The 25850-nt window shown below is 39.9% G+C and overlaps 1 protein-coding gene and 1 pseudogene across 3 annotated transcripts in view; one reads left to right on the top strand and one right to left on the bottom strand.

The window, feature by feature from the left end:
• The window catches only part of ccdc88ab (coiled-coil domain containing 88Ab), a 185327-nt gene that overhangs the window by 6398 nt on the left and 153079 nt on the right, over positions 1-25850 (top strand). The gene's annotated exons all lie outside the window — the stretch shown is intronic.
• Positions 19167-20088, bottom strand: LOC133613291 (thyrotroph embryonic factor-like; annotated as a pseudogene).

The following is a 25850-nucleotide window of genomic DNA, read 5'->3' as shown; positions in this document are numbered from 1 at the left end:
ACTGAGAACGTGCCTGGTATGTTAACGTAACATATTATGGTAAGAGTCATTCAACTAACTATAACATATAGAACATGCTATACGTTTACCAAACAATCTGTCACTCCTAATCGCTAAATCCCATGAAATCTTATACGTCTAGTCTCTTACGTGAATGAGCTAAATAATATTATTTGATATTTTACGGTAATGTGTTAATAATTTCACACATAAGTCGCTCCTGAGTATAAGTCGCACCCCTGGCCAAATTATGAAAAAAACTGCGACTTATAGTCCGAAAAATACGGTAAATAATGTTAAAAACATTTTAAAATCTAAATAAATTGCGTGATTAATCTGCAACTAGACATAATTAACGCAATCCTTTTTTTTGTGATTAATGACATGACTAAACTTGTTATTTTTGATAGCCCTAAATAAAATGTATCCAAAACACTTTATTGTCATTTTTAAATAGCAGTGGCATGTATATCCTACTCACTGTACCTTGCAGGATTAAAATAAAAACATGAATACGTCTGATATTATTATATTCATATTAGCGATTAGGTATCAGTTGCAGTTGCCAGCTAGCAATTAGCACACGAGTTGTCAGGTAGCGATTATTATGCTAGTTATCAGCCATCGATTAGCATGCTATTTGTGAGCTAGCTATTATCCCTCTAGTTGTCAGTTAGCGAATAGCACTCCAGTTGTCATATAGAGATTAAGCTAGCGATTAGCGTGCCAGTTGTCAGCTAGCGACTAGCGGCGCTATACTATATCATTTTATATCTTAGTATTGCACAATCACAAGGTACCTTTTAGAACCTATTCAACTGGAAACACAATTTTTATACAGAATGTATAAGTAGATGGTCACTGCTTGGACTTGCACTTGCAACTGGAACTGCAACTTAATGTCACATCTGCAAATAAAAACATGATAATAATAAAACAAGATACAACAACTGGAAAACCGCTATCATAATCAGCTCATTTTTAAATGTTGCAATAAAAAATGTGATTTTATTATCAAAAACTATTCTATTTATTAATACACATAAGAAGTGGAAATGGGTACCGTATCAGTTTGAATGTGAACGGTACTGGTACTGGTGCAAATATGCTAACCTAGCATGACGTGGCTGTGAAGTGTAATGTTAGCATGTAGCTATCATGGCTTTGCTAGTGTTGCTAACGTTCGTGTCCCCCCTGTCCCACTTCTTAGTGTTCTGTTGTTGTACGTGGTGCATGACGTCTATTTTGTTGGACAAGACTTACAGTCTGGCTGTAACAAGTGTGGATTAGCATTAAAGCTCAAGACACACAAAACTGTAAGCAAGATTTTGGACAGCACACTTTTAATACAATATTAGGACCTCTGACACTTAAAATTATTCAAAAGATGCTACAATGATGGTACTGATATTGTAGCGTCCCGGAAGAATTAGTGCTGCAAGGGATTCTGGGTATTTGTTCTGTTGTGTTTATGTTGTGTTACGGTGCGGATGGTCTCCCAAAATGTGTTTGTCATTCTTGTTTGGTGTGGGTTCACAGTGTGGCGCATATTTGTAACAGTGTTAAAGTTGTTTATATGGCCACCCTCAGTGTGACCTGTATGGCTGTTGATCAAGTACACATTGCATTCCCTTGTGTGTGTGTTATAAAGCCGCATATATAAGGTGACTTGTCCGGTGCGCTGTTTATATGGAGGAAAAGCGGGCGTGACGACAGGTTGTAGAGGGCGCTAAAGGCAGTGCCCTTAAGGCATGCCCCTAATATAGTTGTCTGGGTGGAAATCGGGAGAATGATTGCCCTGGGAGATTTTCGGGAGGGGCACTGAAATTCGGGAGTCTCCCGGGAAAATCGGGAGGGTTGGCAAGTATGCCTTTAGACCAGGGGTCGGCAACCCAACATGTTGAAAGTTAAGTTAAGTTAAAGTACCAATGATTGTCACACAAACACTAGGTTTGGTGAAATTTGTCCTCTGCATTTGACCCATCCCCTTGTTCACCCCCTGGAAGGTGAGGGGAGCAGTAGGCAGCAGCGGTGCCGCGCCCGGGAATAATTTTTGGTGATTTAACCCCCAATTCCAACCCTTGATGCTGAGTGCCAAGCAGGGAGGTAATGGGTCCCATTTTTATAGTCTTTGGTATGACTCGGCCGGGGTTTGAACTCACAACCTACCAATCTCAAGGCGGACACTCTAACCACTAGGCCAGTGTTTTTCAACCAGTGTGCCGCGGCACACTAATGTGCCGTGAGATACAGTCTGGTGTGCCGTGGGAGATGATCTAATTTCACCTATTTGGGTTGAAAATATTTTTTGCAAACCAGTAATCCGCAAATAATGTGTTGTTGTTGAGTGTCTGTGCTGTCTGGAGATCGGCAGACTTACCACGTTATACTCTTCCATATCAGTAGGTGGCAGCAGGTAGCTAATTGCATCGTAGATGTCGGAAACAGCGGGAGGCAGCGTGCAGGTAAAAAAGGTGTCTAATGCTTAAACCAAAAATAAACAAAAGGTGAATGCCCCTAAGAAAAGGCATTGAAGCTTAGGGAAGGCCATGCAGAACAAAACTAAAACTGAACTGGCTACAAAATAAACAAAAACAGAATGCTGGACGACAGCAAAGACTTACTGTGGAGCAAAGACGGCGTCCACAAAATACATCCGAACATGACACGACAATCAACAATATCCCCACAAAGAAGGATCAAAACCACTGAAATATTCTTGATTGCTAAAACAAAGTAGGTGTGGGGAATAGCGGTCAAGGAAGACATGAAACTGCTACAGGAAAATACCAAAAAGAGAAAAAAGCCACCAAAATAGGAGCGCAAGACAAGAAGTAAAACACTACACACAGGAAAACAGCAAAAAAGTCCAAATAAGTCAGGGTGTGATGTGACAGTACACCTACTTTAAGACAAGAGCTATATTGATGCACGCTTGGTTATGCTTTAAAGTCATATCCAATAATTGCGACAACAGCCTTTCATTGTCAATATCGGCTGCTGAGTTTCAGTTTTTAATTATTTCTGCTGGTGGTGTGCCTCCGCATTTTTTCAATGGAAAAAATGTGCCTTGGCTCAAAAAAGGTTGAAAAACACTGCCACTGAGTAGGCCATATAGAGCCATATTGAACCAAAAATACGAAAAACTAATCTGTCTGCAGCCGCAAAATAGTCTAAATAGCATATTAGCATGGATTATTAGCACTCCACGCAAGTCAATAACATCAACAAAACTCACCTTTGTGCATTCACGCACAGCATAAAACGTTAGGTGGACAAAATAAGACCAAGGAGTGCCATAAAACACATCTTTCTGTGGCAGCGTCGGAGAAAGTTGTACATGTAAACAAACTATGGTGAGTTCAAGGACCGCCAAAATTAGTAGGACGAAACGGCGCAGGCCAAATAAACATATTAAACAGTAGGCTTTCTAACAATTAGGAAGGTTTGTGTCATGTTTGTCCTCCTACAGAAACATTATCAAAACAACAAATATATTTTCCCCCATCTTTTTCCATTTTTGAAAAAGATCCAGGGAGCCACTAGGGCGGTGCTAAAGAGCCGCATGCGGCTCGAGAGCCACGGGTTGCTGACCCCCGCTTTAGACCTTTAGGTGTACCTAATGAAGTGTCCAGCGCATTAAAGTGAGTTCGCCCTCTCACCCCCCCACCCACACACTTTACATCCCCTCAGGAGCACATTAACCAGTTCTGCAAGAGCCACAATTGGTCTCCTGGAGTGAATGTAGGCTGCACACAATGGGACCTTGTATTTGGGCCACTAATGGTGGGTCAGGAATCAGACAATTATGGAAGGAAGCTCACATGCTTGGTCACGCCGAAGAAGAAACAAGGTTAAACTTATAATATTTCCATTTTCCTGAGAGGGCCTTGGCTGCCACCTCTGACACGCGTCTGCTGCCAACCGGAGGACACTTGCCCCCCCCACGTTTCCCAACTGGGCTGTAGATTAAAACGCCAAATCCGGTTACATATTTAGCAACGACGCACCTGGCGTTGGCTTTTAAGTTCATTATTGCTGACTTGGGTGTTTGGGGAAAGCCGAGCATCATAAAGGTGGTGTAGTGATGAACACAGCTTCACAGTATTTTTGATTTCCTGTTCATCCCCAAAAGGGACAAGCGGTAGAAAATGGATGGATGGAAGAGAGTATTTCATATTTTCTGAGCTACGCCTTTGCACTGAAAAAGATGGCTGCTCTGTCTTAGAAAATGGATTGATCATTCAATTCCATCAGTCAAAGATCCTCCATGACAAGAGGAGTGCTCGGAGGGTTTTAAGTGCCTACTGCATAAAGCGCTGGTCGAAGATCTTCTATTTGACAAGATGACTCTGCTGTTTCTAAGGACCTAACGTTAAAAACGCAAATCAAAGATCCCCCATATTACAGGAGCTTTTTGTTGTTTTGAAGGACCTCCTGCAAAAACACTAGTCAAAGATGTCTTAATGTAAAAATAGTTAAAGATCCTCTATATGACAGGAGCACACTGCTGTTTTCACTGTTTTTAGAATCCTGCTGCAAAAGTAATAGTCAAAGATCTTCTACAATGATAGAAATACTCTGCTGTTTTTAAAGACCTACTGCAAAAACTAGTCAAAGATCCTCTATATAACAGGAACACGCTGCTGTTTTACTGTTTTTAGAAATCCTGCTACGAAAACACTAGTCGAAGATCCTCTATACGAAATAAATGCTGCGCTGTGTTTTTAAGGAACTTAAAGTAAAAATGCTCGTCAAAGATCCTCTATATGACAGGAGCACACTGCTGGTTTAACGGTTTTTAGAATATTGCTGCAAAAACACCAGTCAAAGATCGTCTATAGTGATAAATCATGCTCTGTTGTTTTGAAGGACCTACCGCAAAAACATTAGTCAAAGATCCATTATATGATATACATGTTCTGCTGTTTTTAAGGAACTTGACGTAAAAATGCTTGTCAAAGATCCTCGATATGACAGGAGCCACTGCTGTTTTTACTGTTTTTAGAATTGTGCTGCAAAAACACAGGTCAAAGATCCTCTATATATAGAAATGTGCTGCAGTTTTTAAGGAACTTAATGTAAAAATGCTCGTCAAATATCCTCTATATGACAGGAGCACACTGCTGTTTCTACTGTTTGTAGAATCCTGCAGCAAAAACCCTAGTCAAAGATCCTCTATTATGATAGAAATGCTCAGCTGTTTTTAAGGAACTACTGCAAAAACTAGTCAAAGATCCTTTATATGACAGAAACACGCTGCTGTTTTTACTGTTTTTAGAAATCCTCCTACAAAAATACTAGTCAAAGATCCTCCTATACAATAGAAATGCTGTGCTGTTTTTAAGGAACTTAATGTAAACATGCTCGTCCAAGATCCTCTATATGACAGGAGCCCACTGCTGGTTTAACTGTTTTTAGAATCTTGCTGCAAAATCACCAGTCAAAGATCATCTATAGTGATAAATCATGCTCTGTTGTTTTGAAGGACCTACCGCAAAAACATTAGTCAAAGATCCATTATATGATATACATCTTCTGCTGTTTTTAAGGAACTTGACGTAAAAATGCTTGTCAAAGATCCTCGATATGACAGGAGCCACTGCTGTTTTTACTGTTTTTAGAATTCTGCTGCAAAAACACAGGTCAAAGATCCTCTATATATAGAAATGTGCTGCAGTTTTTAAGGAACTTAATGTAAAAATGCTCGACAAATATCCTCTATATGACAGGAGCACACTGCTGTTTCTACTGTTTGTAGAATCCTGCAGCAAAAACCCTAGTCAAAGATCCTCTATTATGATAGAAATGCTCAGCTGTTTTTAAGGAACTACTGCAAAAACTAATCAAAGATCCTTTATATGACAGAAACACGCTGCTGTTTTTACTGTTTTTAGAAATCCTCCTACAAAAATACTAGTCAAAGATCCTCCTATACAATAGAAATGCTGTGCTGTTTTTAAGGAACTTAATGTAAACATGCTCGTCCAAGATCCTCTATATGACAGGAGCCCACTGCTGGTTTAACTGTTTTTAGAATCTTGCTGCAAAATCACCAGTCAAAGATCATCTATAGTGATAAATCATGCTCTGTTGTTTTGAAGGACCTACTGCAAAAACATTAGTCAAAGATCCATTATATTATATAGATGTTCTGCTGTTTTTAAGGAACTTAATGTAAAAATGCTCGTCAAAGATCCTCTATATGACAGGAGCACACTGCTGTTTCTACTGTTTATAGAATCCTGCAGCAAAAACCCTAGTCAAATATCCTCTATTATGATAGAAATGCTCAGCTGTTTTTAAGGAACTACTGCAAAAACTAGTCAAAGATCCTTTATATGACAAACACACGCTGCTGTTTTTACTGTTTTTAGAAATCCTGCTACAAAAACACTAGTCAAAGATCCTCTATACGATAGAAATGTTGTGCTGTTTTTAGGCAAGGCAAGGCAACTTTATTTGTATAACACTTTTCATACAGAAGGCAGACTCGAAGTGCTTCACAGCACAACATGTGGTACAAAAAAGTGAAATGAAAGAAAATAAAACCAAAATTAAAATTAAAATGCAGACAATAAAAACTAAAAACAGTGCGGACGTTAAAAGTTAAAAAATTAAAAGATTTAGCTGAAAGCTAAGGTGAACATAAAAGTTTTCAGTCTAATTTCAAAAGTAGTCAGAGTTGGGGAAAGTTTTTAAGGAACTTAATGTAAAAATGCTCATTAAAGATCCTCTATATGACAGGAGCTGTTTTCATTGTTTTTGGAATCCTGCTACAAAAACACTAGTCAAAGATCTTCTATATAATATAAATGTGATATATATGATAGAAATGTTTGGCTGTTTTTACGGAACTGAATGTTAAAATGCCAGTCAAAGATCCTCTACATGAGAGGAGCACGCTGCTGTTTCTACTGTTTTTAGAATCCTGCTGCACAAATACTAGTCAAAGATCCTCTATAGGACAGGAGCACACTGCTGTTTTAACTGTTTTTTGAACCCTGCTGCAAAACACCAGTCAAAGATCCTCTATAATGATGAAAAATGCTATGCTTTTTTTAAGGACCTGCTGCAAAACCCCCAGTCAAAGATCTTCTAAATTATATAAATGCTCTAAATTGCTAGTCAAATATTCTCTATATGACAGGAGCACACTGCTGTTTTTTTAATCCTGCTGCAAAACCACTAGTCAAAGATCCTCTATACTGACTAAAAAATGCTCTACTGTTTTTAAGGATCTACTGCAAAAACTAGTCAAAGATCCTCTATATGACAGGAGTCCACTGCTGTTTTCACTGTTTTTAGAATCCTGCTTCAAAAACACTAGTCATCCTCTATGTAATATATATGTGCTGCTGTTTTTAATGATCTAACGTAAAAACATTAGTCAAAGATCTTCTATATAATAAAAATGTGATATATATGATATAAATCTTTGGCTGTTTTTACGGAACTTAATGTAAAAATGCCAATCAAAGATCCTCTACATGAGAGGAGCACGCTGCTGTTGCTACTGTTTTTAGAATCCTGCTGCACAAATACTAGTCAAAGATCCTCTGTATGACAGGAGCACAGTGCTGTTTTAACTGTTTTTTGAACCCTGCTGCAAAACACCAGTCAAAGATCCTCTATAATGATGGAAAAATGCTATGCTTTTTTTAAGGACCTGCTGCAAAACCCCCAGTCAAAGATCTTCTGAATTAAAGAAATGCTTAAAATTGCTAGTCAAATATTCTCTATATGACAGGAGCACACTGCTGTTTTTTGAATCCTGCTGCAAAACCACTAGTCAAAGATCCTCTATAATGACTAAAAAATGCTCTACTGTTTTTAAGGATCTACTGCAAAAACTAGTCAAAGATCATCTATATGACAGGAGTACAATGCTGTTTTAACTGTTTTTTGAATCCTGCTGCAAAACACCAGTCATAGATCCTTTATAATGATGAAAAATGCTCTGCTTTTTTTAAGGACCTGCTGCAAAACCACTAGTCAAAGATCTTCTAAATTATATAAATGCTCTAAATTGCTAGTCAAATATTCTCTATATGACAGGAGCACACTTCTGTTTTTTGAATCCTGCTGCAAAACCACTAGTCAAAGATCCTCTACACTGACTAAAAAATGCTCTACTGTTTTTAAGGATCGACTGCAAAAACTAGTCAAAGATCCTCTATATGACAGGAGCCGACTGCTGTTTTCACTGTTTTTAGAATCCTGCTTCAAAAACACTAGTCAAAGATCCTCTATGTAATATATATGTGCTGCTGTTTTTAATGATCTAACGCAAAAACATTAGTCAAAGATCTTCTATATAATAAAAATGTGATATATATGATAGAAATCTTTGGCTGTTTTTACGGAACTTAATATAAAAATTCCAATCAAAGATCCTCTACATGAGAGGAGCACGCTGCTGTTGCTACTGTTTTTAGAATCCTGCTGCACAAATACTAGTCAAAGATCCTCTATATGACAGGAGCACACTGCTGTTTTAACTGTTTTTTGAACCCTGCTGCAAAACACCAGTCAAAGATCCTCTATAATGATGAAAAATGCTATGCTTTTTTTAAGGACCTGCTGCAAAACCACTAGTCAAAGGTCTTCTAAATTATATAAATGCTCTAAATTGCTAGTCAAATATTCTTTATATGACAGGAGCACACTTCTGTTTTTTGAATCCTGCTGCAAAACCACTAGTCAAAGATCCTCTATACTGACTAAAAAATGCTCTACTGTTTTTAAGGATCTACTGCAAAAACTAGTCAAAGATCCTCTATATGACAGGAGCCCACTGCTGTTTTCACTGTTTTTAGAATCCTGCTTCAAAAACACTAGTCAAAGATCCTCTATGTAATATATATGTGCTGCTGTTTTTAATGATCTAACGCAAAAACATTAGTCAAAGATCGTCTATATGATAGAAATGTTTGGCTGTTTTTACGGAACTTAATGTAAAAATGCCAGTCAAAGATCCTCTATATAGTAGAACTGTTTTAAGACCCTGCTGCTAAACCCCTTCCCGAGGTATGACCGAATGAATGATGTCATGTCAGTTGCAGAGGCCTGCTGGTCTCCTGGATGCACATGAGTTCTGATGTGAGGGTCTTGCTGGCGTTGCTTGGATTGAGTTTTTAGCGGGCATGAGTGTTTGCAGCTGTGAGTCGCCTGACAGGAAGTCAGAGCTCGCCAGTCACGGCCAGCTTTGTGCGCTTTTGTTCTGGGTTTCTGTGTCAGCACGGGGCTGACTGTGTGTGTGTGTGTGTGTGTGTGTGTGTGTGTGTGTGTGTGTGTGTGTGTGTGTGTGTGTGTGTGTGTGTGTGTGTGTGTGTGTGTGTGTGTGTGTGTGCGTGCATTTGTTTTCGTAGTCGGGCAGCTGTCAGTGGCCGTCTTGCCCGACCTTGCTCCCACACACACACACACACTCCCACACCCACACAAGGCCCACTGTTGTGATGGTCACATTGTTGTGTTTGCCAATAGCTACTGTCTACACAAAAAACATGTCTGCCACCAAATGTTGTTACTTTCTCGTTGCACTTTTGCGGAACATTCCGCTGTCAGCACCTAGCAAGAGCGGTGGCAGGCGGTCAGCAGTCGTCCCCCGGAGGGTGACGTTGGGATTATCTAACGGTTTGCCGACACCCAGATGGCACCGCGCCCCCCCCCCCCCCCTCTCCTCCCCGAGTCCTCTCATGACTGTCATTACCCAGCCAATTAGATGACCTCCTCAGTACTGTCAAACCAATTACTTCGCCATCTCGGCGAGAGGCAGCCAATTAAAAATGCTGTCAGAGTGACAAGAGTCACTTCGGGTTGTCGGCTTTAGCTCACTAGAAACACATTTGACCAGTCGGGTGGACCGGTGTCCTGGCTGGTCCAACGACGCGAGAGTACAGTTGTTTTCAGTCAGAATATACGATAAAAGCTACACAGCGGGAGGGAATTTTATATTTTATTGGCTCTTATGACTACAAACCCCTTTTCCATATGAGTTGGGAAATTGTGTTAGATGTAAATATAAACAAAATACAATGATTTGCAAATCATTTTCAACCCATATTCAATTGAATGCACTACAAAGACAAGATATTTGATGTTCAAACCCATAAACTTTTTTTTTTTTGCAAATAATAATTAACTTAGAATTTCATGGCTGCAACGCGTGCCAAAGTAGTTGGGAAAGGGCATGTTCACCACTGTGTTATATGGCATTTCCTTTTAACAACACTCAGTAAATGTTTGGGAACTGAGGAGACACATTTTTTAAGCTTCTCAGGTGGAATTATTTCCCATTCTTGCTTGGTGTACAGCTTAAGTTGTTCAAGAGTCCGGGGGTCTCCGTTGTGGTATTTTAGGCTTCATAATGCGCCACACATTTTCAATGCAGTCCAGACGAGTACCCACACTCTTTTACTATGAAGCCACGTTGATGTAACACGTGGCTTGGCATTGTCTTGCTGAAATAAGCAGGGGCGTTGCTTGGATGGCAATATATGTTGCTCCAAAACCTGTATGTACCTTTCAGCATTAATGGCGCCTTCACAGATGTGTAAGTTACCCATGTTTTGGGCACTAATACACCCCCATACCATCACACATGCTGCCTTTTCAACTTTGCGCGTGTAACAATCCCGATGGTTCTTTTCCTCTGTGGTCCGGAGGACACGATGTCCACAGTTTCCAAAAACCATTTGAAATGTGGACTCGTCAGACCACAGAACACTTTTCCACTTTGTATCAGTCCATCTTAGATGACTGTTTCTGGCTGTTGTTGATAAACGGTTTTTGCCTTGCATAGGAGAGTTTTAACTTGCACTTACAGACGTAGCGACCAACTGTAGTTACTGACAGTGGGTTTCTGAAGTGTTCCTGAGCCCATGTGGTGATATTCTTTACACACTGATGTCGCTTGTAGATGCAGTACAGCCTGAGGGATCGAAGGTCACAGGCTTAGCTGCTTACGTGCAGTGATTTCTCCAGATTCTCTGAACCCTTTGATGATATTACGGACCATAGATGGTGAAATCCCTAAATTCCTTGCAATAGCTGGTTGAGAAAGGTTTTTCTTAAACTGTTCAACAATTTGCTCACGCATTTGTTGACAATGTGGTGACCCTCGCCCCATCCTTGTTTGTGAATGACTGAGCATTTCATGGAATCTACTTTTATACCCAATCATGGCACCCACCTGTTCCCAATGTGCCTGTTCACCTGTGGGATGTTCCAAATAAGTGTTTGATGAGCATTCCTCAACTTTATCAGTATTTATTGCCACCTTTCCCAACTTCTTTGTCACGAGTTGCTGTCATCAAATTCTAAAGTTAATGATTATTTGCAAAAAAAAAAAGTTTATCAGTTTGAACATCAAATATGTTGTCTTTGTAGCATATTCAACTGAATATGGGTTGAAAATGATTTGCAAATCATTGTATTCCGTTTATATTTACATCTAACACAATTTCCTAACTCATATGGAAACGGGGTTTGTAATATCACAAACAGGAAATGCATTCCGTGTTGCTTCTCGCTGAAGCAGTTGCCAAATCTATACAGGAAGTTGTGCAAGGCTGGAAAGGAATGTTTAAAGAGACATAAAAGTGAGAAAAAGAGTGAAAAAATGGTAACAAGTTTGGGTGTCTCAAACTTTTTCTCTTACTATACTGACAATGGAGCTTTTATATCAATGTTATCTGATACAATATCAGCAAGAGTCATCCATACTTTTATTATTTTGTAGTGTGGAATGATGGAAAATGTTTGATCAAATTGAATTACCGTATTTTACCGCATAGGTCGCAACGGCCAAAAATGCATAATAAAGAAGGAAAAAAACACATATAAGTCGCACTGGAGTATAAGTCGCATTTTTTGGGGAAATTTATTTGATAAAACCCAACACCAAGAATAGACATTTGAAAGGCAATTTCAAATAAATAAAAAATAGTGAACAACAGGCTGAATAAGTGTACGTTATATGAGGCATAAATAACCAACTGAGAACGTGCCTGGTATGTTAACGTAACATATTATGGTAAGAGTCATTCAAATAACTATAACATATAGAACATGCTATACATTCACCAAACAATCTGTCACTACTAATCGCTAAATCCCATGAAGTCTTGTACGTCTAGTCTCTTACGTGAATGAGCTAAATAATATTATTTGCTATTTTACGGTAATGTGTTAATAATTTCACACATAAGTCGCTCCTGAGTATAAGTCGCACCCCGGGCCAAACTATGAAAAAAACTGCGACTTATAGTCCGAAAAATACGGTAGTCAACCAGAAAACAATGGGCGGTGTAAAAAACACTAAGCTATGTATTATTATTCACTATCTAGAAGGGACTTGCGCTGTCTTTAAGTTGAAGTGTAGTGGCAACTGTTTTTGGCGGCACCTACTGGCCCCAAAAATTCATCACTCATGACGGAGTATGCGGAATGATGCGGACACATTTGTTACTGGATACTTTCTAATAATATGCGACTATAACTATTTGATATTTGTTTATATTGACAAATGTGCAATATCGTTCAATGAAGGACACTTATTACGCATGTCTAGCTTGTGTGCTATTGTGTGCTGAGCTGATGTGTAGCTGCTAGCTCTTAGTAGCCTATAGCTGAGCATGTTTACCTTAGACTTGACTAAAATGAAGCGCAACCTTGTGTGTTTATTGGAGGACATTTTGATGTTAACTGGCCGTCCAGCTTTATAAGTGCAAGTAAACACGCAATAAGACTGCTTGTATCGCAGCGCTTATATCGGAGATTTTATATGCAAGCTGATGCTTTTTGTTGATATCTAGTGTTCTTACACCCATCCTGAGCTGTAGCATATTATTGGCAGCCCAATTTAATGAGTAAAAATAAGGTTATGGACGCACCTTCCTGCATTCTCATCTACATATTTACTTTCTGTGTATCGGAGCTGCTCAGCGTTTTTTGCCTTCAAGGCCATATTGTAGTCAGTCTGCTGTGTGGGATGCGTGAGACTGGCACACAAGGGAGTTTGTTTTTAGCCTTGATGATAGAAATGTGTGTTGAGTCTTCCTGCATAAATTGTTTACAGTTGTGTACAACCCTTACATCGACAATATGTCTATGAGCCTAGCAAGTCCTGATCCGCTGTGTTCGACTTTTGACTAAAAAGTGCCCGCATAAAGATCAGTTCTATGAAAAAAAGGGTCCTTTTATGTCAACATGTGTTTTAGTATTGTTAACATCATCATAATCGCTAAGCAGGACCACAGTCTATTTGTGGTGGTGGGTTGCGGGATGGGCAGCACGGTGCAAGAGGGGTTAGTGAATGTGCCTCATAATACGAAGGTCCTGAGTAGTACTGAGTTCAATCCCGGGCTCTGGATTTTTCTGTGTGGAGTTTGCATGTTCTCCCCGTGACTGCGTGGGTTCCCTCCGGGTACTCCGGCTTCCTCCCACCTCCAAAGACATGCACCTGGGGATAGGTTGATTGGCAACACTAAATGGTCCCTAGTGTGTGAATGTGAGTGTGGATGTTGTCTGTCTATCTGTGTTGGCCCTGTGATGAGGTGGCGACTTTTCCAGGGTGTACCCCGCCTTCCGCCCGAATGCTGCTGAGATAGGCTCCAGCACCCCCCGTGACCCCAAAAGGGACAAGCGGTAGAAAATGGATGGATGGGTTGCGGGATTGCGGCGGCGAGATGACCCCATTGTTTGGTTTCCATAATTGACTATGTATGACTTATGTAATTTTATTCAAATCTTGTCAGAATGTCAAAAATCTTTTACCGGTGGAGGACCGGTACTTTTCAGAGGCTGTATAGTACCGAATATGATTCATTAGTATACTAATACCGGTATACCCTATGTCCAACATTGGATCCACGTTGTTGGTTGGGAAATGACCAAATTTCAAAGATCAAATCAACCTCACAACCTGACATAGAATAAAGGTCGTGTTTAAGGCTGCAGCTAACGATTATTTTTCTATCGATTAATCTATAGATTATTTTTTTCGATTAATCGGTTAATCTATAGATTATTTTTTTCGATTAATCTATAGATTATTTTTCCTTTTACCGATTATTTTTTTTATTTAAAATGAAGATGAAAAAATAAATGTAGGCCAGTTTTTTCAAAAGGCATGGCTTTTATTTACAAAAAAAAAAGTATGGCCACTCAGTCAACATTGACAACAACATGACAAAATATTCTGTAACAATGTAAACATTTAACAAAATTAAAAGTAGCTTATTTGCTTTTAATGTGCAAATATAAAAGTAAACATCCAGTGCAAATCTTAATATTCTGCAATAGTATAAGCATTTCAAAAGTAAAAGTATTGCTTATTTTGCTTTAAAATGTGCAAAAATAAAGATAAACATCCAATTCAAAAAAGTGCAAAACGGAAATATTCTGTAACAACAGTGTAAACATTTCAACAAAAGTAAAAGTATTGCTTATTTGCTAAAATGTGCAAAAATAAAGATAAACATCCAATACAAAAAAGTGCAAAACGAAATATTCTGTAACAACAGTGTAAACATTTCAACAAAAGTAAAACTTTTGCTTATTTTGCTTAATAACACAACAATGATAGTATGATTAAAGTGAAAGTTAATTGTTCGTTTGTACATAGTATACGTAATTGTTAATGTTGTAAAAGGTATTTGCACAACTAATTAACGTTAGTGTTAAAGAGGAGCGCGTCTTTGTAAACACTGAACAGGCACGCCAAACGCTCCTCTCAGAGCGAAACGGTGCTTTAGTTTATGAATTTACAACGCAGATACAAATGACACATTCATGTTTTTGTGTAATGATGACAACGTATACTCACGCGGACGATTGACTAGTTGATGGTGATGGCAAGAACGCTGCCGTTGTGCTGCTATGATAGGCCATTTCCGCTCGACACAGTGTGCATACAACAACATTATTAGCAGAGGTGGGTAGAGTAGCCAGAAATTGTACTCAAGTAAGAGTACTGTTACTTTAGAGATTTATTACTCAAGTAAAAGTAAGGAGTAGTCACCCAAATATTTACTTGAGTAAAAGTAAAAAGTATGTTGTGAAAAAACTACTCAAGTACTGAGTAACATACACACACATATCATATATATATATATATATATATATATATATATATATATATATATATATATATATATATATATATATATGTGTATATATACACACACACACACACACACACACACACACACACATATATATATATATATATATATATATATATATATATATATATATATATATATATATATATATATATATATTATATATATATATATATATATATATATATATATATATATATATATATATATATATATATACACATACATTGATATATACAGTATATAATTTATATTTATTTATTTTGCCGTTTTTGTTTACATGTTAAAGGTGTTTTAATAATTATACATGCATGTTTAACATATAGATTCCTTTCTTTCATGAAGACAAGAATATAAGTTGGTGTATTACCTGATTCTGATGACTTGCATTGATTGTAATCAGGAAGCAGTGCTGGTAACGTCCACGTTTTCAAATGGAGGAGAAAAAAAGTTCCTCCTTTCTGTCTAATACCACATGAAAGTGGTTGTTATTTGGCATCTTATTTGTCCACCTTCCATATTCGTTTTTATACCCTTTACAAGAAATACATTGGCGGCAAACTCCGTAGCTTGCTAGCTTGTTTGCGCTGGCTTTCGGAGACTCTTATTTTGAAAGCGCAGGCGCGATGGAGCGGGACTTTTATTGTGAAGACAGGAACTGTGCAGTCAGTCTTTACGGTTGAAATAAAAAAAGGGTCTTTTTTCCTTCACACTTTTGATTGATTGATTGGAACTTTTATTAGTAGATTGCACAGTACAGTGCATATTCCGTACAATTGACCACTAAATGGTAACACCCGAAGTTAGCTCGGAGCCAGTCAGGTCATGTGACCCCTGGCTCTGTTTGATTGGTCCAACGTCACCAGTGACTGCATCTGATTGGTGGAACGAAGTGAAACGTCACCAGTAAGGCAGGCACTTTGAAGGTCTGTCTGACAGACCAAAACAAACAAAGCGTGCATTAACAGATCGATAAAAATTAGTAGCGAGCTGAATGTAGATAAAAGTAGCGGAGTAAAAGTAGCGTTTCTTCTTAGGCCGTTTATTGAAATACTCCCACACTTTTGACGACTTTTGGCGTGCTTTTTTCCCCTCGCTCGCACCGCTCGCATCGTCTGCTTTGCGCTCCGCCATGACGGTAGTGTGACGTAAATATGCGACGCGTCGACGAACAAAAACGTCCTCGACGTATTTACGTAACCGATGACGTCGACTATGTCGACGTGTCGTTTCAGCCCTAGTCGTGTTGTAGAATATTGGTTGAGAAACGACCAAAATTCAATGGTCAAATCAACGTCAGAAGCCAACATTGATTATTGTCAGAAAGCATGTTGTTTCAACGCTGTGTTTGAGTTGCTGAACATTCAGGACCTAATTCAACAAGTTCTGAACGTTGTTTCAATGTCTTGTGCCTGTTGGGTTTGTACAATGTAAACAATGAATATTAACGATCAACTAGGAATATAAACAAGTACTTAAATAACTAATATGTGCAAGGCTAGTAAATAATAGTGCAGCGGTGAATAGAGCAAAGCAAAACGCTGATGACGTGAGCATGAGTTAGTGACAGTGACAGATTATTTCCATAGTTGTTTCACAACGTTCATCAGATTGATAGCCTGAGCGAATAAACTCTTCTTATGACGGCTTGTTTTGGCGGACAGTGGGGAAGAGAAAAAACTAATTGCAATTCCAAAATTGTGAATGTGATTCGATTTGCAATTTTTATATTTTATACATAAAAATTTATAAAACTGCAAAAACAACAAGTGGTGGGAAAACAACAACTCAGTTTCTTGCATTTTTTTTTATTGCACTAATTACAACGTCAATGTCAATTCAATGTTGATTAATCTTGCACCACCGCCGGAGGGGAAGAGTTTAAACCGTTTGTGACCAGGGTGTGAGAGGTCTGCAGTAATGCTACCTGCCCGTGTCTTGACCCTTGACCCCTGGACTGGTATAAGTCCCGGATAGGGTGGGAATGTTGTCACTGATGATCTTCTCCACAGTCCAGATTGTCCGACAGACAGTGATGGAGGTGCACAGGACACACTGAATGATGAATGTGTGGATTATGATCAGCAGCACCAGGTTGAACTTCTTTAGCTGAAGCAGGAAGTACATCCTCTGCTGTGCCATTTTTCTGATTGTGTCCATGTGGGACATAATATCATAATTAAATATTATTATTCCAGCTCTATTAGACCTGTTTTGCCATTTGTTCACTTCCACAATGTGCCACTGGCCCATTAAAAACATCCTTTATGGTCAATTTTCATGTACAGTATGTGGCAAATGTGTGTGAGCAATGTCTAGTTTTGGTTTTGAATTTCCATTGTGTCGACAGCCGACATCATTCAGCCAGTCCGAGGAACGTCGACATTAACAGCTTCCACTGTATAATTAGCTGAGTAAGGCTTGTTATCGATCAAAAAGGAGAAAAAAACCTTAATGATGCTAGCATGTTGCACCACAGCACATCATAGCAAACAAGAGCACCCTATTGGATGTGAAAAGTTTGGACCAGTATTTGGGTAAACAAAATCAGAGCAAATGCTAGAATCTGTGCAGCTCCGGTAGGAATTGTCTGTAAATACGCTGATACGCATGAGGCAAACTGAAATGCTTGAAGGTCCAGGGTAAGTGGAGTGTGTGGATATTGGAACGATTCGAATCGGATGAAAAATGTGGGTTCTGAAGAGGCTTGTATATGGCCCATTCTTTTGCTATAGGGAAACATTCCTGGTAATTCCAGGTGGTATGGTAATTTTGCGAACTCTTTGGCTTGAATGTGCTGGAAGAGGGGAGTGTGTGGATGGTAAAACGGATTGAATCGCGTGAGAAATGTGGGAGTTGAAGTACTTTCAAAATGTCCTTTCATTTGAATGGGAATTTCGGAAAAAAACATGAATTTAAACAAATATATAGATAAAATCACTATTGTTTGGAACTGGTTGAGAAATGTTGACGTAGTAGCACTTTGTAATTGAGAATTAGTATTTCGGAATTCCTGGAATTTCAAGGAAACCGGGAATTTGGGCAGGGTAAAATGGTTGGAATTGGTTGAAAAATGTAAAAGGAGAAACCGAAAGAGAAAAAGGGTGGAAATAGTGAAGTGAAGTGAATTACATTTATATAGCTCTTTTTCTCAAGTGACTCAAAGCGCTTTACATAGTGAAATCCAATATCTAAGTTACATTTAAACCAGTGTGGGTGGCACTGGGAGCAGGTGGGTAAAGTGTCTTGCCCAAGGACACAATGGCAGTGACTAGGATGGCGAAAGCGGGGATTGAACCTGCAACTCTCAAGTTGCTGACACGGCCGCTCTACCAACCGAGCTATGCCGTCCCAAGCTAGTCCGCTGTGCAGAGACAAGAGGGGCAGACACACAAACTGAAACAGGAATCACAGAATATCACTAATCCCCTGAAGATATGTCCCAGTCATTTACTATCAATGAAAAAAAGACACTTCTTTAAAAAGACATGTGAAGATGAACCAACTTATACTATCTTTGAAAAATTGTTATCGCTCCCTTAAAGATATATTGTATAACGAAAACCCATAATTGTCACCAAAATGAAAATACACAACATCGGTGCAATGTACTGAAAACTAAATTCGTTGTACTTTTTGAAGTGGAATGACAATTAAATTCTATTTTATGTACTTGACTATCATCTTATTCACTTACATGGATGATTAAAAAAGTACAGATACATTGTAATAGCTTGTATTGCCTTGCATTGCGCACACGCTGCTGCTGTGGCTCCTTCTCTTCTACACCCGGTCTATTAAAATGTTCTGTGTGTGTCATTTGTTTATTCACGTGTTAGAAAAATAAATCAAATGTGGTCTTCTGGCACGGCACTTGAAAGAGAAGAGAAGAAGGATGAGTGACATATTTGTGTTGAAGGACATTTCACCAGCAACAAGCAGGAAATGACTCCTCCCTCACTCCCTGTTCGTCAGCCCACAAAGTGTATTGTGTTGGGTCAGTGCATCTGACAATATTTCATACACATATTGTGTCCCTTACAGTTTTCCAAATTTGGCTTTGTAGTGACCCACGATGTCCTTGTAGGAGCTGCACTCCATGCGCAGGTCCGCCACCTCAGTCCTCAAAACCGAGTTCTCCCGCTCCAGGAACGCCGCTCGCACCGTGATCTGGTTCTCCTAGTCTGCGGGCGTCGCGTGAGCGCTTGGCTGCCACGTTGTTCTTGTTTCGTCTGTGCCAGTACTTTTCGTCCTTCTGTTCGTCAGGAACGTACACCTTTTTAGCTTACTTAATCATGGGCTGAGGCTTGAGCTCTTCTTCGCTGAACTTGTGTTTGCGGGGGTTGAAGAGTTCGCCCCCCGGTACACTAGACAAGACCAGGTCTGTGGGGTCTGGCTCGTAGTTGATTTCGACTTCGATTTCGTCAGGATTGACAGACTCTGGGGACGTGCACTCTGCTTCTGTTTTTACTTCTGACGTAACATCACACGTGATGTCTGTCTCGCAGTTAGTGATGATCACCACCTCCTCATCACACTTGCCCAGCTCCTCAATGGGCAGCAGGCCCACGTCGGCCGGCGTAACCTCCTCGGTCTTGACGGCCTTCTTCTTTTCCATCGAAATGCTCCCCTGGAGGGAGTCTTCTCCCTGTGAGGCGGAGATGCCGTTCTCCATGAGGAACTCCTCGAGGTCCATGTACTCCAGGTGGAAGTCCTCGTCGCCATAGGGGATGGTCTTGTCCCAGATAGCGGGGTTAAGGACGGCTGACGGCCCCATCTCGCTGACTCCTCCGCCCAGGTCGGCACTGTCATCCAGACCCAGCTTCTCCTTGTCAGTGTCTTCATCACCGTCCAGTATATTCGGCGGAGGCATTTCCATTATTTTCTTCAGAACAACGGGGAACGACGTGGGGGACCCGATGCCCGTTTCCAGTGTGACGACGACAGCTTCTCCGGACATTTTCCCTTCCTCGTTATTTTGGTTTTTTTTAACGCAAACTAAGCGCCTGCTGATTAGCTTTAAAACGTCTGTTATTTAAGCATACACTTTCTCCCAGTGACGTGCGGTCACTGGAGGCAGGTGAGGCCCCGCCTCACCTGCCATCATGGAAAGAAAAAAAATGTAAAAAGAAAAAAAAGTAATTCAATTGTTATATGTATCTAGTGATTATACTATCAAGTTATTTTCCGTTTAACTTCACCAGTTTTAGATTATTTTTATTCAAAATCGCTGAATTTTCACATTTGCCGTTCAAATACTGAGAAGAGACGGTGCGGTGAACAGCAGCCAGTTGAGGCACGTCACTCAGTTGTGCCTCAACATGAATTGCGGACTCGGCTAACTGCTGGCCTGCTGTGCAGTGAGACCGTATTGCTATGTGAAATATATTATACATTTCCATAGTTTAGTTAGCTGAGGTATATAATGTACAGTGTATTTTGTCAACAACTGTATGTGTGTAACGTATTTCTTGTGCTGAGCAATCATAAAACTGCTGCGAAGACGCACTGTGTGAGGCTCGCGTAACCCCGCCTCCTGGTGCCGGTTATTGCACCTCCGCCGCAGAATGCACCCCCCCGACGGGAGCGCCACACCAACCAAAGCCCACACCCAAACCCTCCACGTGCAAGACCGAATCCACCCAAAAAAAGTCACTTAACAAGAAGCCAAAAAGTGCAATAACAACATTGCTCGCGCCGGAGGAGCCGTGAACGACTGCAGGGACACAACATTAGGTACACCTGCAGACTGCAGCACGGATTTCATATTTCATTCATTCACAACTCCTCCAACACGAACACCACTGTTCCCGCACTTATAAGTAAAGATAAGACCATAATAAAGTTTTTTTATTAAATGTGCTTTTTTGTGTGCTACAGTTTGTATGTGTAAAGTTAAAGTTAAGTTAAAGTACCAATGATTGTCACACACACACTAGGTGTAATGAAATTTGTCCTCTGCATTTGACCCATCCCTTGATCACCCCCTGGGAGGTGAGGGGAGCAGTGGGCAGCAGCGGCGCCGCGCCCGGGAATAATTGTTGGTGATTTATCCCCCAATTCCAACCCTTGATGCTGAGTGCCAAGCAGGGAAGAATGCTGGTATGAGCTTTTAAACATAACCCGTTAACTGCTGCCAATCAAATGGTGAATAAGATACTCTTAGGGTTCATATGTTTGTAAATCTGACTGTGATGAAGTCAGTGCCTCACCAGCCATCAACCTCACCGCACGTCACTGCTTTCTCCTACAAGTATTCGCAATGACTAAATAAAATAACAACCTACAATTTACCGACAGGGCTTGGGGAAACTGGAAGTTCTGGGAATTCCTAAAATTGTTTTTGAATTTGGTAGTAGTTGGAATATCCAGGATGAGTGGAGTGTGTGGATGATGGAACGGGTTGAATCAGGTGGGAAATGTGGGTGTTGTAGATCTTTAAAAATGTCCATTTATTTTAATGGGAATTTCTTGGGAAATTCGAGAAAACCTGGAATTATATATAAAAATATATATAGATAATATCACAATTGTCCTAGATGATATGAATGGGTTGGTGTTCGGAAATATGTTAACATAGTAGCACATTGTAATTGAGAATTGGTATTTTGGAATTTCGGGAAAACTGGACATTTTTAGGGGAAAAAAGGTACCTTTTGATGTCACAACTAGGTGGAATGTTTTGATGGTGGAATGGTTGGAATGGGTTGAAAAATGTAGAAGGAGAAGCCGAAAGAAAAAAGAGTGGAAACAGGGCTTTGGAAAACTGGGAATTCTATTGCCCAGGCCTGGTGTAGATTCTTAGATGTGTGAATGTATTGGCATTCACATAGTTATCATGCCCACGTCTCATTTTACTATCGAGTTTTGTTTTGACTTTAGTAGTGGGAGTTTCTGACTTTCCTGCAGACTTGAATGCAGCATTTGTTGTGCTAACACTCGTGTTTTTGTCTCCGCAATATTCCAGTTACTTGCTTCGTGCCTCACTTATTTTTATCCTACTGTTAGCACTTGTTCTTCACACTTTTCCCCCCCCTCACTCTCTTTTTCTTCTCACCCCTTTGTTGTTGTCTTCTGAAACCTCCGTTGACTTTTTCTGCAAGGCTCCAGCTGACATAGCTGGAATTCCAGCTGCAGGAGGCAGGCAGGGATGCAGAACTGCTGCTGCTACTGCTGAGTAGTTCAAACCCGGTCGTCCTTTCCAACACAGCAGGCTGGTCTTAAAAGCCTTCGCTCTGGAAGATAGAAGTGTAGACTAGACCGAGGTTTCACAACCAAGCGCTTATGAGACGACCAAGGACAAACCTCAAAGACGAGGTACAACTTGGAAGTTCTACTGTCAGATCTTCCTCCATCCTCCATCTGCTTCACGTTACAGACCTCCTCGTGTGGCTCGCAGGTCGTAATCTATAAGAAAAGTTGAGTCACTAACAACTGCAGGAAGAGCTGAGTTTCATTTGAAGCATCTTGAGAATGAAATGGAATCAATTAGAGCACTTTCCTTTTTATGAGGAGGGAATAAGAGCTTGCTTTCTGCTGATGATTGACTATCGCTACAGCAGGAAATTGAGGCAATTATTGTCGATGTTGTGCGTCATTGCGTTCCACTTAGTGTGTGTGTGTACTGTGCTTTAATGGTTTAACTCACTTACCAGCTCGGAATGTAAAGGATGAGCGCCCAATGGATACAGGGGTAGAGAGGCAGGACAAAAGACAAAGACTAGGACGGAGGGAAAGGAATCCATGAAAAGCCAAGACATGGACCCCCACATACCAAGGGTCACATGGTGTGTTTATATGGCGCCTCCACTTTGAGCCTATTATTGTTGTAGTTTGCGCTAGTAGTTCGGAATTGAGCTGCGTTATGCTATTGTGCAAGCTTTCAGTGTAGAGATCGACCGATTATCGGGAGCCATATTTGCCATTTTGCTGTATATCAGTATCGGACTTTTTTTTTTTTTTTTTTTTACAACTGCATCAGAACTACATGAGCAGATACAAAATATACACATAATACCAGTATTTAGGTTTTAAAATAAATAAATCAAGTAGATAGTAATATCCACTGCTCAAGCCCAAGCCCTTTTTCCCTGCTTGAGAAAAGTTGCCATTTTGCTGGAGCCCGATTTTTTTTTCTCTTTAAATTCATTCAAGAACTAAAAATACTCTTAAATATGTTCTGATATGACAGGGCATGTATTTGAGTTCTCCGTGATCTTGACACTTTTTTAAGAAACATTTGAAAACTTCTCTTATTAGTAAAGCTTTTAGTTAATGCACCTTTTAACTCAAAATTTTAATCCACTTTTAATCCTTTTTATGATGTTGCCTATGTTTCAACCAATGTTCCCTCTAATTTTTCATGTGTGTGAGCAAACGCAAAAACTCCCTGAGCATTCAGTGGAGCCCATGTGAGCAACATCAGACGTGCACACTGTGGCTACACCAGCAGCACACCTGTCCCAAACCTGACTAAATAAGTTCAATCTCTATCCATCCATCCATTTTCTACCGCTTGTCCCTTTCGGGGTCGCGGGGGGTGCTGGAGCCTATCTCAGCTGCATTCGGGCGGAAGGCGGGGTACACCCTGGACAAGTCCCCATCTCATCGCAGGGCCAACACAGATAGACAGACAACATTCTCTTATTATTATAATCAAATGACAGCAGTAATTTCCATGAGGTTATTTTCTAATATAAGTGTTTAGGCCCACTTGCAATGACAATAACAAAAAATATTGTTTTTCATGAACTGTGTACTTGTATTGTTTGTCTGGGTGGAGGTCCTGCTTTGGAAATAATGTGTACCCCTTTCAGACATTGCATTTAGTTCCCATTAAAACATTCACATGTTGCACAATGAGATGTAAGCAGGGGATCATGTGTACATTCCTACAACTTCCTGTTTGTAAAAAATATATTTTTATTAGTATTTATTTAATATACTAACAGCATTTCATGATTATTTTTTATAAATTAAGATTCCTAATAAATTACACTAGAATAAGCACACATTTGATTGGTAAGTCATAGTGTAACGACCTGGAATGACACTTTATGTGTGGTGTTGGAGTTGTCCGACTTTTTGTGTGGCTGTAAACGCTTCACTGGCTAAGTGCCATATGTGCATGTGTTGGCGCAAGTGAGAAAGAGCGAGCGGCTGCTGTTGATATAACAAAGTTGTTTTTGGTCTGGTTTGTACTGCAGAAAATGACCAGTTTTGCTAGATAGAATTTTTTTTACTAAAGTTTTGGTGATGTGTTTATGGCCGACAATAAAGAGTGATCGATGGAATTCATGTCCTCAAAGCGTCTCGACAGACGTTACAATATTTGAACAATGATGACGAAAACTGTTTTCTCTGTCGTGTCCGTGTCGTGTCGAAAATTGTTATGCGCTTATATTTTTATTTGATTTTGTGCGTGGCGTAGACTTGCCGTGCGCAGAGGACACTTGAGCAGTGCGCAATTGCACAGGCGCGCACCTTAGAGGGAACGTTGGTTTCAACTATGTTTTGTACAGCGCTTTGTGATTTTATCTGTGAAAAGCGCTTTATAAATAAAATTTACTTACTTACTTGTGAGAATTATTCTTCGGTTTGCTGAGCTGCTTGCATCTCCTCTGCATGTCTATCACAACGACCATTATTTGCAGAGAAATCAATTTTTTGTCCTTCATATTTTGTTTGTTTTCGCTACTGCAGCAATCGAGCCGCTTGACAAACCCCAGAGTTTTTCAACATACGAGCTGTCTATCAACTAATTATTACGCTTTAAAGGGGAACTGCAATTTTTGGGGGAATTTTGCCTATCTTTCACAATCTTTATGAGAAACAAAAAGACAAAGTTTTTTTTTTTTGCAGTCTAACATGTAAAAATCTGCTCGTTCTTGGTGGCAAGCAATGTAGCTACATCTAAATCACTTGCATTAAAAAAAACGTCAACATGTGCATTTTTTTGATTTTTTTTTAAACATGCCTCAAAACAACAACTACAAAAACAATGAAAGCACACAGCTTCAGTCCAGAGTATACTAGAGCATACTTGCCAACCTTGAGACCTCCAAATTCGGGAGATGGGTGGCGGGGTTTGGTGGTAGCGGTGGGTGTATATTGTAGCGTCCCGGAAGAGTTAGTGATGCAAGGGGTTCTGGGTATTTGTTCTGTTGTGTTTATGTTGTGTTACGGTGCGGATGTTCTCCCGAAATGTGTTTGTCATTCTTGTTTGGTGTGGGTTCACAGTGTGGCGCATATTTGTAACAGTGTTAAAGTTGTTTATACGGCCACCCTCAGTGTGACCTGTATAGCTGTTGATCAAGTATGCCTTGCATTCACTTATGTGTGGCTTAAAGCCGCATATATTATGTGACTGGGCCGGCACGCTGTTTGTATGGAGGAAAAGCGGATGTGACGACAGACTGTAGAGGACGCTAAAGGCAGTGCCTTAAAGCCACGCCCTCAATATTGTTGTCCGGGTGGAAATCAGGAGACATTCGAGAGAGGCACTGAAATTCGGGAGTCTCCCGGGAAAATCGGGAGGGTTGGCAAGTATGCCCTTCGTCCGTATTTTACCGGATATGTACCGCTCCGTACAGCGGTGTTTTAAAAAGCCATTAATTTTACTTTTTGAAACTGATACCGATCATTTCCGATATTACATTTTTTAAAGCATTTATCGGCCGATATTATCGGACATCTCTAATTACAACGCTCCCAAATATATTA

Source organism: Nerophis lumbriciformis, linkage group LG02 (genome assembly GCF_033978685.3).
Source record: "Nerophis lumbriciformis linkage group LG02, RoL_Nlum_v2.1, whole genome shotgun sequence".
NCBI lineage: Eukaryota > Metazoa > Chordata > Actinopteri > Syngnathiformes > Syngnathidae > Nerophis > Nerophis lumbriciformis.
The sequence above is the reverse complement of the archived record's forward strand: the minus strand, read 5'-3'. Positions and strand labels throughout refer to the sequence as shown.